Below are 14,626 nucleotides of genomic sequence, written 5' to 3' on the forward strand. Positions count from 1 at the left end.
GGGGGGGGGGGGTGGTAGGGGAGAGAAGAAAAAAAAAGAACCTATATAATGAATCAATTAGTCTGGCAAAATTAAATACTGAACTTCAGATTTTATAGCCATTTTATATTTCCTATAGTCTCATTTAAACAGAGGAAAGCCATTTTGGTTGAAAGCTTATGGAGAACAACAAAGTTATTTGAAAGTCATTGTTCAGCAGTAAAATCGTTCCCTAGTCTAAAAATGTGGATTTATTTCCAATAAGAATACCCTTAATTTTATCAAGAGATCATTGTGCAGAATGTGTGGCAAATGCAACATGATTCTATAAGAAAGACCTTGAAATCTAAAGGCACATCTATAAGTCCACAGGCTTCAGTTAGAAATCTGTTATAATTAGAGCTGGTTGAGAAAGACAATTCATGTCTATAGGCTGAGACTTATTAAGCTGAATATTTTCACACCTTGGTTCAATAACCAGTTCCACAAGCCAACTTGAAACACCTTGGAAAATATGCCATACACAACAAATGGCAATAGAAATAATGGTATGTTTACTTACAAAAAATGCAGTGGTTCTCAGGGACTTAGCGGGCACTTCAGAAAAACAGAAGAGAATGTTTCTATACAACCACAATAAATTACCATCTTTATTATTCCACCAGCATTTTTTCCCCTTTACCTGGTCTTAGTCCAGCCTGTGTACTAATTAATCACTATTATATAAATCTTAAATCACATTGCAGTATTCAGCTCATTGGTTAGTAATTAACCTACCTTGCCTTTAGTCATAAACCTTTACATCGCAGCCCTGCTTTTGATATATGAATCAACAAGTCTGAAAGACTGAAACTCTATTCAGATTAATAGCTGACCAAATAAAAGACAGATTTTTCCATTTAAAGACACCCCTTACTCTTTGAAACTTACTGCTTTCTCGAAGGTAGGTTAACATGACACAAAACTGTGACTTAATGCACCATGAAATTTAAGATTTTACACACAAACGACAGCAATAAGATTCCTATTGATTTGCAACCTCTTGCAAGTTGGTATGTTCAGCATATTCCTGCCAGGAAAGCTCTGCAGGTTTCTGCTGATCTGTTAGGGTAACTCAAGGCGGCCATCTGCACCTCCTCTTTGCTTCTGTGGGTACAACCTGTCCCTTTAAGCAAGAAAGGAGCACTGAGCATGTGCACTACATCCTTTCAGGGGACTCATGTTCTCACTTGTGATGTGTCTCCACCATCCCTCCGGACTCTGAGCACATCTCGGACTGCCTTTGGGTCTGCGTGGTAGAGGTATTAGCGAGACCTATGCCAAGTACAGTTCAGATCAGACCATTTCCATTCTACCTTGCCACATATCTAGTAACTGCTTTTGCACCGTTCCCTCCACCTAAGAGAGAGCTGGCTAGATGCTCCTACTAGCTACTGCTTCTTCCTTTCCAGAAACCTCTCACTTGTGGTAGCACCAGAAGAAGTTCTTCCTTGCTTTCTTCCCTTTCAACTTGAGGCTGACCTTCCCCAAGACAGGCTGAGCCATTTCACTGTTCCTCCACACTCCCTGTGTGGGCTGGGCAGTGCGCAAGCAGCGCCCGGCAGGTTTTAGTAAGGCAGTGGTGGGAGCAGACAGAGCTGCATACAGAACTACTAGCATCTGATGTAAGGGGCAATCATACCCGTTTATGCAGCAGAGGCCAGAACTGAAATGGAAGCAATTATTTTCCCGAGGTCACCTCTTTTTGTTCCCTCCCTTGGCTACAGAATAGCATTCTGGGAATAACTGATAAAACAAAAGAGGGGGGAAAAAGTAAAGATACATGGAAAAGACAGGGAGGGGATTTAGGAAAAGAAATGGAGCTTCAGCTCAAGGCATTTGGTAGATGTCACAGCAGCAAGCCCTAAACAAGGCAAAAGCAAAGTACCATCACCAATACTTTAATGATATTTCTGAAACTAGACATTTCGGGGACCTGACTGGATCTGGATGAAACACTTATCTCTTTCTTGATTAGTCCAACCTCAGGAAGAGATCTGTGGCCCATTTGAATTACTAATATCTGAATTACACTTAATTTCTAGTTGACTACAACTAACTGATTTGGTTTCATCATAATGAAATGACTAAGATTACCTAAAAAAAAAAAAAAGAAAAAGAAAAAAGAGTATGGAAAGATTTCTTGGCTCCTGCACAGGCATTAGGTGGAAAATAAGGGCATAACAGCCTATAAGCAGTTACTATCTTATCAAATTTCTCCTAAATGAAATATTTTAACAAAATAAATGCTTATACAACTAGGGACATTTCCACAAGTTTAGAATGACCTTCAAACAAGATCATGTCTAAGATTATTTATTTGACTATGGCCCTTTAAAAGAAAATTGTCTAAAGCTGTGAAATAGGAGCTCATTAGATCATTGCTTAGACCAGCTTTTTTGGACTCTTTATTGATATTTGCCACCTCCCATAACCTCATTATCAGACTGGCAAGGTTCTGGCTTATTTTTTCCTCATTCTTTGTGGAATATATAGATTTCAGATCACTTTTATCCTGTATTTAACTTTCTTCCCATGTTGGAATTAATCATTCTTTTTACACACTTGAAAAAGTAGAAAAATGCACCACCTCAGATTTACCCATTTAAAGTCATTACCTTCAGTATGATTAATAAATGAGTACATTACTGACATGTGGAGGTGGTTTTGTTTATATAATATTCTTTGCCTGACCAGCAGTAGCAAAACAGTAGGAATATTAAAAAGCAACAAGGAACTGACATCACCCTACTTTTACAGGACAAGCAAGTATTCTTCTGGAAAAAGAAGAAACTTTCCCTGGAGGAAAAGCCTGTTGTTGGCAAGGCATTGGGCTGTGACTCAGGGTATCAAAAGTCATTCTCCTGTTCCACCACAGATTTCCTCTGTTATCTTGTACAAGACTGCTTAAGCTGTGTGCCTGAGCAAAAGTTAAAAATATCTTCCTTCCTTTGACTGCTGTCATGACTACTTATCATATGCTCTTCAAGGAAAAAAAATATTTCATCTCTTTGTGCATGTCTGTAACAGGAGGGACTGAGCTGCCAGGCAGGCAGCCATAGCCTATAGTTCTCCCTCCGTTCATCACAAGAGGAATATGATATCCGAAATGCACTGCTCAACTAAGTCGCACTCAGTGAGCACTAGCGAGTCTCCCGGGCTTTTGGACCAGACTTGTTAGATGCCCACACAGTACTCACTACAGAGTCTTACGCTAGATTTTGGAGCAGAGTTCATACAGATTTCTACCATTTGGAATATTTAACCAACACACTGATGATTCTTATAAAGAAGTTCTTTTTCTTGATATTGCCATAATTAAGCTTAATATCATGTTTATCCAAATTGCCACAGGGAAAAATAACAATGATTAACTATTAGGAAACCATGTATTTTGCTATGTCTAATTACATATAGATACAGATTTAGCTATAGATACACATATGGTTCTCAAATGCTGGCTTATTGTTGCTGTTAATTTCACAAGTTGAAATGAATGCTTGCTTGCTCTAATAGTTAAGCTTAAATTCAGAATTTTCCAATTTAAATTATATTTAAGCTAAAGAATACACACACGCACTTCAACAATTAGTCAGAAATACTACTTTGGGTTTGTCTTCTTGTGGTGCCCACTAAAGGAGGTGTCTTTATGGAACGTATGCAATTCCACATGACACCAAATATTCTAAACCTGGAACTGAAAAAATAAGCTTAGTTCTAGCTAAAAAAACCTTCCTTTTTTTTTTTTGCTAGGGTTCAACCTCTGCTGATTCTAACAACGTCAGAATGCAATCCAGAAAGGCAAAGTGGGATTCAACTCCCGACTAAGACACCTACCTTTAGATGTCCACATGAGAGTGTCTACAGGTATACCAGGTGTCTAAGTTCCTACTACAATCAAGGAAGATCTACCCAGTACGGTCAGTGGTGACTCAGAATTAGCTCAAATCACTTAAAGTAGGCATCTGAATTTGGTTAGCTAAACTGCGTTTTAAACTTTGTTGGTTGTATTGAGTAGGCTTCCAATAATCTGGGCTGAATCCTGCCTTTTTTATCTCCAGTTGACTACTCCCACATGGTTTGTGTTCTGTTAGGGAAAACGGATGGCTTGCAATCACCTACAAACCACCAAACAGTTTGTGTAGCCTTGTAATAAGCACCGCTGCAAGGTTCTACTTCATGTATGGGCTGCAACTGTCGTAGGTGTTAGTGTTTTGAACAACTTATATTTGTAGTTACACCTCCAAGGCTAATGAAGCCTTGAAACGGTAGATTCACAGCTCATGGAGCAAGGTCTACACACAGAAAACACTTACTACACTGCCCATAAAATCTTGCCCAGAATGCTGCAAAATGATTACCTAAGAGAAAATAAGGATTCAGTATCACAGCCAGATGCAACATCAAATCACAAATCTTGATCAAAAAGTGTCAGAAGTCTCATCTCAGCCTCTCCTCCCTGACTGACGCTTTCTCCAACTCATTAGCATCAGTACAGCATGGTCCCTAACTAGCTAGCTGTCAAATGTGCCTTGGTCACCTCTGGACGCTGGCCTAAACGTTTAGACTCGTAGGTTGACAAGGTGATCGAAAGCTGAGTGTCAGTAGAACAGTAAAATCACTGCAATCCTTTCCAGATAGTTACCCTCTCTTGTGGCCCAATAGAGAGATGGGACGTTGAGCACACAGCTTGATATGAAGTGGACAAAATAGAAGTGAAATGGAGGGTCGTATTTTTACGCTGTGCTGTGAGTAAAATAGCACCAATCTTGTGAAGTGATGTTAATGCTGTCAATAATGGTCTGTGCAGTTCAAGCCTTCCACATGAAACAACACAGACAGTCTCCAAACAAGATGACGTAAAGTTGACATTTTTAAAGGAGATGTAGGAAATTGAGAGGGTCTACTCGTTCTGAGGTGACTTTTGCCACTGCTTTTAATGAGAAAGATTGTGAAGGCCCAGTAATCAGGTGGACATGAAGGAAGGTATCAAACAGTAAGTTTGGGGACTGAAGAGCCTAGGAGACTGCAGGCCTAATAATTATTTCTTCCAACTTGGTGTTTTCTTTGGCATGCGTACAGCATTACTGTGGTCTCCTACTGAACATTCAAAGCCGGAGAACTCCCCATCTGTTGCTGTTAGCTGTGGTCCCAACTGTTCAAATTTTCAGGAGCGTGCCAAAGCATTGAGTCACTCATTTATTATCTCCAGCACACTGTTTTCAAAAGCGTTTAGGGAGCTCAGTCTCACAAAGTCATTGCTGAGGTAAATCCTTGATACTGGTGAAGACTTTAAAAGGGAAGTTTGGAATATTTTGTTGTTGTTATTTATCTTTGTAGGAGGTGATAAAGCTATATGTAAGTCTGGTTCACAAAAATTATGTTTTCATCCTTTATAAAGATGTTATTTTATCTTGCCAAGGAACTTAACTGGAACTTGTCTTCTCATTTTAGTTACTTGTCCTCAGAAAATGGTCTTTTAGGACTACCATTGAATGTCATGAATTGTAATTTATATTAATTATATGTTTACGATATTGCTCACAGATGCAAAGTATGAGGCACTGTGCAAACAAATACAAGACACAACACCAAGGGGTTGCAAACTAAATAGACTATTAATTTGCAGTTTGTTCTTCAGCACCTTACTCAATCTCTTACAGCATTTTTTGGGCCTGTTTATTACAGTTCGCTTTAAAGTGTAGCTTCTTTAAACCTGGCACTTGGTACGAGGTCACTGACCTAAAGTGTGTATGTGTCTCACAAGTGTACCTGAAAGATCCATTGTATCCTTACAAAATACAGAGGCATATAATCCAAGGAGACATGTAAACATATGTTTTTAATATTCAAATTCACGCATATAGCCAGCTATCAATACCTCAAAAATACTTTGAATCAAAATTACATGTATATGATAGGATAAAACAAGCAGCATCTTTCAGGAATCTTTCTTCATTTCAGAAGAGATCGGAATCTATTCCCTTCTAATGAGCTCAGGCTAACACTACTCAATGCATAGATATATAACAACATTTCACTTGCTTTCGTCTGTGAAGGATGATGCAAAGATCCCTGTACCAAGGAAGACCAAGGCTGTCAGCCTATATAGTACCATTCAAATATAACATGGACATCCAACCAAGAGCTGAAGGCACAATACACCATCTGACCCTTTCTCCAAACAAGCAGGCCGTCTCAGCTTGGCTGTGCATTGTGCAAAAAAAAAAAAAAAAATCAACATAGGGATTCTAGGTCCCAGCTGGCTCAGGCAGGGCCGATGTGGATTTGCTTTTGTTGCACTTCAGAAGGTCACTGTATACACGTAACCTTGGATAGTGAGGTGGGAATACCTTATTTTAAGAATATTTATGTCTCATTACCATAGTATCTGCAGACTTCAATCTTTAATTAAACAAATACTTTTGTGCTTTTCCGTAACTGAAGAACTAAGGCTCTAAGTGGTTCTGTGACTTGTCTTAAGTCCAGTAGGTTTGAAGGTGGTGCCTAACATCAGCTACTGGTCTATCACACGATTCTTCTCCTCCCCATATACCTTTACAAGAAAAATTCAAATTTACACGACAATATGAAGCATTCTGGGTAGTTTGGCAAAGGCTACCAAGTACGATTTCTTTTGCCTATGAAACTTTTCCAATTATTACAGTCAAAGGAACCATTTTATCCATGTAACTTGGTTCTCACACCATCAAGTAACTACAAATTTGCTTAAAATTTTATATGAGAGTAACATCATTGAAGCCAATAAATTTGTCAGAAATATGCCATTATGCACATCTGTAGGATTTTTCACAAACTCTATAAGCAATAAATCTTACTTTTATCCAAAATGTTCCATTGGCAGTCACAATTAGTGCCAACAGCTTCATGTCACAGCCCTGCCTCGGTCCCTTGCCACAGACACCATGCCACATGTCCTTGTCTGACATGGTACCTGTCTAAAATGACATAATCATGGCCTCCCTGTTTCCAGTTTACACCAAGATACATCTAGCTCATATGATCCATGAGAACTCATGTGGAAAAAAAAAAAAAAAAAAAGTCGAAAGATTCAGGACTATAACAGTAAAGCCCAGACAATGTAGTGAGCGTGGAAACAATGGGCATGTATTCTAAACCAGTTACTGTCATAGCATGAAGTGAACAGCATATGGAACATGCAAGATTTGGATAAAACTAAAGCCTATCCCTCCCCTCAGTGTAGGACGTGGAGCTCAAAGGCTGCTTCCACAAGTTGCAGGCAAAAGAATAATTTGATTTAACTTGTTGCCATTACCGTATTTCTTTCACATCACTATCCCATCAGCTAAAGTTGCATGAAATCAACTGATGAAGCCACACAAATAAAGCATTAGCCGGAATAATACACCATAATTTTGGTACTGTCTGCTATTGCCCAAAGAAAAAAAAGAAAAAAAAAAAATTGATCCATGTAACCTTAGTTACTTCTATTACCTTACTTTCCTAAATAAAGTAGTAAAGAACATCCCTCTGCAGATTCTTTTTTATGTCTAGGTAGAGCATATTTCTGTGCATGATTCAAAATGATGTGGCAGGAATTTTGCTAGGACCTTGCACTAAAATGTTGTTGTCTTGACTCTTAAGTCAAAAAATCTTCAGAGATGCCTTCCTAAGCAAAGAGTGGGAACTGGAGGCCGAGGGAACAGGGAAGTCTGCCATCCAGCAGGGAAGGAGAAAGGCTCCAAACCAACAGGGCTCTCCACTCCGTACCACAGAGGGGTCATTACCCTCCGTACTAGGTAGTCAGCTACTTTCAATTGCTCACAATCCATCGAGACCTTCAGCTGGTGCGTGAGCACAGCTCTGTTGGATTCAGAGACAGGCAATTTACCCAGCTAAGGATCTGGCTTAAATTCAACCAAAAGAAAACAGGATTTCTTAAATAAGTTATCCGATCATATAACTGGATAACACATAACTGGAAGAGACAAGTCCTTTACTCTAAAGTCAAACTATGCTTCTGCGCAGTGGAATGAGAATACTGCCTTGGTTCCAGGACAAATACAGGCCTGGATGCAGAAGCTCCCATAGCAGGGCTTGTATTTTCTAGCATTGTAATTCTAACTTGTTTCTTACAAGTTTCTGGTTTTGGAGGTCACATGTAATTGCCAGCCTCATACGGGTGTAGGGGAGAGATACTTTAGTTATAATTAGCATAAATAATTACAGGCACAGAAAAAGGTGAAAACCAAAAATGTCTCATAAGAAAGCATTGTCTGTGCCATGTGTTCCTGTACACCAAATTGATTTTCAGTTCTCACAGCCTCTTTCATTTCTCCAATTACCAACCTCAGCTTAATTTGGAGCAAACATACACAGCAGGTGAAGATGAGAAAAGGGCACTTGCTTCTGACAAACATTATGAATCTCCCTTTGTTTTTTTTAATACCAAACCATAATCTGCACAGATGATCAGGTAATTAAAGCATAATGGAATGTAGAGTAAATTAAAATGACTAGAATGGCTTAGGAAAAAGATGCTTCGGAGCAAGGTATTAATGCCTGAGAATGGGAGCCGGTTATTACGCCTTAGCAGGCCACTGACAGATGGCTACAAATTATAAACCATTAAGGAATTTTCAAACTGAATTGGGCATAGTAATCTTCATAAAAGAATCACCAAGAAAATTCTTTATCCTAATTAAAACAAAGGCAGACTTGTGCCTCCAACTGCAAGATGTAACTGTCTAGTCATGGGGAAAAAATTATCATTCATCTTCTCCCCAGGCACTGAGTTTGTTCCTAAATATAATCCTTTGTATACTCAAGAATATACCAGTCGTTTCAGGTTAATCCCTGTCCTGGTGGCCATTAAATTTCAAATTAGTCTTAAACAGCCATCCTTTTCCTGAACTCTACAGTGAGCCAGAGTAAACAGCCTGTGACAAACCCGCACCGCATGAGACAAAAGGGGTGCAGCCTATGTGTGGATATTGGCACTGGTGTTGCTGTCTCAAGCCCTTGTGCAGACTGGGAGGTGACCATATCAAACTCTGAAACCATCCTCTGAGAGGAGGTCTTTAGAACAAGCACAGAAGATTTCAGTTTAGCAAACCTAATGGTGGAATAAAGGCTTGGGAAGCAGACAAGGGAGTTAACGCATCTGTCCGTTCTTACTCATCTAAAAGCTATGGCGAAATGAAGAGCTCCACAAAATGGTTTCAGATACACATAATTGAGTCTAATAAATGTTTTAGTGTTTTATTAGTGATTCTTAGAGTAGGACTTCACTGTTATGTAATATTACAGACAATCTTTATTATATAATCTCTGCTGCTAAAATTTAGCTGACAATCCTATTTCATTTCTTTCTTTGGCACCTTGTTTAGATTTCCATCTTAAGTTAGACCTTAATATACACTTTGGCAGAAAGCTTCCCTGCACAGAATGCCCCATTTAAAAATTAATACCTTGCTGCCTCCACTAATCAAATCTGGAAGAGTTTACATTAGTGTTTCAAGACCAGAGTGCATGGTTCATTAAAACCAGCTTCACTGGGCTTAAATCAGAGGTGAATGCAAATGGGTGCAAGGGAGACTGAGCTGCTATTACTTTTATTTCTTTCCTACTCCTACAGAATCTGATTCATATACATTGGAACCTTTACCCACAACCTTTGTGATTTGGCTCACTACATATAAGAGCGGAGTTCTCTCTGCTGTTACATATTTTATATGATCCCACACTAAAGGAGAATACAAGAAACTCAAGAACCATTCTTTTAAATTAGTGCTATTCTGCTTTGACTATCTCACACCATTCTGCTATAATCTGAACAAGTAAATTCTAAAACCCTCGTGTAAGCACAGTGATCCAATTTAAAAAATGCTATAAAACAAGGTTGTAATATACATAGCCTGAGAGATGCAGATTATATACTAGAGAATGTTATGAAGATGTAAATTCCCCTACTTAAACTTCAACAGATCATCTCTGAATTTGGCTTATGAGTCCAGAAATATCACTCTCATAATGTATAGGTCTATCATACGACTTTCACCACTGTAGATATCATGTTGCTTCTTCCCCATAATTCTAAATCATGACATGAAACTCCAGTCTATGTGCACTAAGGCTGAAATAATTATTCTTTGCAAGTATGTTGTTTGAATCAACAAAGGGCTCAGCTGAATTATCTGTTTATTTCCTCTGAAAACAAAATCAGCTCAAATCATGACTATCTAGGACTCTCATTTACATTTGTGAGTTATTTACTGCACGGTCCTTGTTCATCCTCCAACCATTCCACCCCTCTAAGGCAGAATTCAGTTTCCTGAACAAGAGTCTCAGATCAAGTCATCTGTACACTGTTCAGCACCTCAGAGCTGCCTCCATGTCCAATCTGTCACCACCCTGTAGCTGCCTTAGCTATGCAGATTTACCTGCGAGACTCACGAAACTCCTTCGGAATAGGAGGAGACTCCCTCAAGAGAGAGGAACCTTTTCCTCTGCTGTCCTCCAACTAGAGCGAGATTAGGCAGGGCTCACACAACATCTGTTACACCAGATGGATCTGTCACTGACCAGGCAGAATAAAGTTACTGCAAACACTGCAGGAATCAAGTAGCGCATTTACTACTCAGAGGCTAGATCTGGCATCTAGCTTACCTTGACATGTCCTAGCAGAAAGAATTCACAAGGTTCAGGAGCACTAGTGGTGGAAAAACTCCTTAAAACCACCTTATTTTGCATGGTTTTTCATCTTGTCTACTGAATGTGTTAATTTTCTGAACATCTCTTCATTTTATTAGTTGATTCTGATTAAAATAATTGAAGAATTATATGATTAATTATGAAAATTGTCTTCAAGCTGATGTCAACACATTAACTTGTTGCCATGTCAATATTCACCTTGCAATTTCCCATATGCAAACAATTCTAACAAAATCAAATGCAAATATATTCTTTTTATTTGTCTTTAACTAAGGCTGCCACCTTATTCTAGAAGACAAGGTGACTTCCGTGTCAGCGTACCTAGTATGCAACTCATTTACATCAGGTGTGTTTCTTAGATCCACATTTTTCCTGACTGCTTTTCTGTAAAGTTAAAGAGTTGAGTTTCTCGTTTAAGCTCCCCTATTCAAATGGACAGATTGCAATGCAGATTAGGAAAACCCTTTGCCAGGTGAACATTTGATGCTTTTGGTAGCCAGCACAAACAAAACCATTTTATTACTGCAAAAGCAAAACAAATACTTACCTAAAATGTTCCAAGCCTTACGTAACTGAACTTCAAATGGGACCTATTCCATCTGTGGCTGGTGGAAAGTTCTCTTGCCAGTAGAATCTGCCCACTTAGAAAGCTCCAGCAGCTTTGATCCTCTTCCTTTCCATAAAAAACACACCCAAAGTTTGTGCAGCCATCCAGAGGGACCTCGACAGGCTGGAGAAATGGGCTGACAGGAACCTCATGAAGATCATCAAAGGGAAGTCCTGCAGCTGGGTAGGAACAATCCCAAGCACCAGCATATACTGGGGAACTGCCGGCAGGAAAGGAACCTTGCAGAAGAGGACCCGGGGGACATGGTGGACACCATGTTGAACACAAGCCAGCAATGTGCCCTTGTGGCAAAGAAGGCTAATGGTATTCCAAGCTCCATCAGGAGGAGTGCTACCAGCAGGTCACTGGAGGTGGTCCTTCCCTTCGACTCAGTACTGGTGAGGCCACACCTGAAATATGGTGTCCAGTTCTGGGCTGCCCAGTACAAGAGAGACACGGACATACTGGAGAGAGTCCAACCAAGGGTCACAAAGATGATGAAGGGACCTGAGGAGCACCTTTCATATGAGGAAGGGCTGAGAGAGCTGGCACTGTTCAACCTGGAGAAAAGAAGCCTCAACGTATAGAAGGGAAGGTGCAAAGAAGACAGAGCCAGGCTTTTTTCCTCTCCCTGTGCCTTTTTCTGCCCTTTCTTACACAGGTTTTCCCGGAGGCACCGCCACCACCACTGGGCTGCGGGGCTGGGCCGTGCCCTGCGGGGGTCGGTTGGAGCCGGCTGGAAACGGCTGGGGTCCGCCTGGAACCGGCTGTGTCCGGCACGGGGCAGCCCCGGCCTCTCCTCACAGAGGTCACCTCTGCAGCCCCCCTGCCCGCCCCTGGGCACCGGCACCCCGTACAGCCTGGCATAATCTATCTCATTTTGGAAAACTATGTTGCATTTTATCCCTTTTCACCTCCAGCTCTTCAATTATTGTTTTCATCAGAATTACTCCTGAAGTGTGGCACACTGTTGAATCCAGACGTCAGGGTTTGTAGCTGTCTGGTTCATTTGTTTTCCCTTTCTTCAATAATAAAACTTCAAAAGCACAACAGAAATAGTTATGGAGTAGCTGTAAGTAACAAATGACAGCAATAACAGTTAACAAGGGGAGATCCTCGTGAAGCTCAGATATCAGTCATGGTACCATCTTAAGGAGCTAGGATAGACTGTCAGTGTGTAAGTACAGAGAATAAGCACTACTTATCATCAGACATACTCCTCTAGGTGTATAAGTCAGTCATAAATAATCCCATGCAAATGAAACAACCCATTAGAAATGGATGTTGATTAACTGTATAATACAGGAGGCGAAAGGACAATTCTCTGTTGCAGGAAGAAATTAATTATTTGGAAAATGACAGCTATTATTACTGAATGCCTTAGTTTCTACACTAGTCTTGCAAAAGTCAATAGAACTATTTGCACAGGAAAATAAGCAAATTTTGTTACTAAATCTCATTCGCTGGTTCGTGTCTCACTCACTTTTTTTATCTGTCAGTACATTTTTTGATTTTTTTTCCCCCAAAATACAAAACTCCAGGGCTCTGAACCTTCTAGCAGTTATCAAAGTAATTAATCTGTTTTAGCAAGATTAAGTGAAATCAGTAAATGAAATAATCTCTTTTCCTCTTAACCCCTTTTTATTTGGTCACATGGAACTGTTGATTGAAGAGTGCGCCAGAACATATGTACTTTATGAACACGATATCATGTAGATCAAGAAAAATTTATGGAGGTTGTTTTACACACCATATACAGATGACTTATTTCCATTGATCCAGTTTTGTGATTTCTGATGGTTATTACGTATTTCAAATAAGCATACTAAAAATAAAGATCTCTTTAGATGTCCAAAGCTCTCTTTATTAATTTCAACTGATGAAAGTATTACCCACCCAGGCATAGAAGTCAAAGTTAGACCCTCTCCCACAAGGTAGGATACGCAGTTGTGCCACACTTACAGACACAAGGAGATTAATTACTTCATGTCGGTGACAGAACGCCAAGGGCAGAGAAGTGAGCTCTTTCTCTCCCTACCATTCATCACCGAATGGTCTGGTGGTGGGACGTTCTCCAAGGAGATGGGACTGAGAAGGAATGGAATTGAAACCTCTTTTAGTTGAGAAAAGGAAATGAAACTGAGTCTCCTACATCCTGGATAAGCGCCTTACATGCAAAGTTGAACTATACAAGGGAGGGAACCTAGCTAGGTCTTTCTGTGCCGTGAAACAAACAAACAAACAAACAAAAAGATCCTACTTTCAATATTTGGAAGAAACTAATGAAGCACCTACTGTCAGGACACAATTTCCAAGTCAGTGGAGTTTCCAGAAGAGTGTAATTCAAGATACATAACATTATGCTCAGAATCTTCTTGAGGGTGGAAGAGACCACGTCATATATGTGGAACTAAGGGTATTTTTCTTAGGCCAGAAGGAGCAAACAAGGAGATAATTCTGAATGTTACCATGGTATAAAGGGCTGTGTCTACCCTATTGTGGCAAACTGGTGAAGGGTGAGCTCAGGCGACAGCACGTGCTGTCGGGAGCGCTCTTCGGGCCTTCCGATGGTGTCCCTGGTGTTGCTGCATGGGGTTGGACCCTCCGGAGCAGCACTGGCCGATACTCCTGGTCAGGCCCCGTGCTCTGAGCAGCCTCTTCGTCTCTTGTCTTCCCGCGCTGTGACAGCAGAGCTCAAAGATAACCAGGGCCTTTCCCTTGCATCTGACCTGCTGCAAGAGCAGGTAAGATTTTTAGGCTCTGCAGCTATTTTAGTGGCCTGCTATCCAGCCTGACTCCCCATAATGCACCCAGCTGCCAAAAGAAAACTTCCCAAATTGCTTTGGATTCCACTGAATTGTTCCCTAGAGGAAGGACAAAATCACTACCTGTAAACAACTTTTATTTTGGGGGTGACTGGAACTAACCAGTTCATGTTAGAAACATGACCTTTAGGTTTTATGTTATGGACATCACTTCTCATGTATTGTGAGCTATCTAAGCAGTGCTTGTGTTTCTTGACCGAGTCTTGAGAATATTTAAATCAGACAATGAAATAAACATTGCTACTGCCAAACTACTGCCAGAAGTAGAAGCCTAGATCAGCAAAACCTGAATTAATCAGAAATCTGTGGCTCAGGACCAAATCTACTAGTGAATAGCTAACTAGAGAATAACATAAAATAGAGAGAAAGGAAGAAGAGAAGAACCTGAGCTGGGTGTCGCTGGTTTAACCCCTGCGCCTGGCCCAGCGCCGGCTGCCTCCCCTGCTCCAGCTTCAGCTCTGGGGGGGGCAGAGGGGGGGGC

Source organism: Cariama cristata, unplaced genomic scaffold (assembly GCF_000690535.1).
Source record: "Cariama cristata isolate BGI_N322 unplaced genomic scaffold, ASM69053v1 scaffold746, whole genome shotgun sequence".
NCBI lineage: Eukaryota > Metazoa > Chordata > Aves > Cariamiformes > Cariamidae > Cariama > Cariama cristata.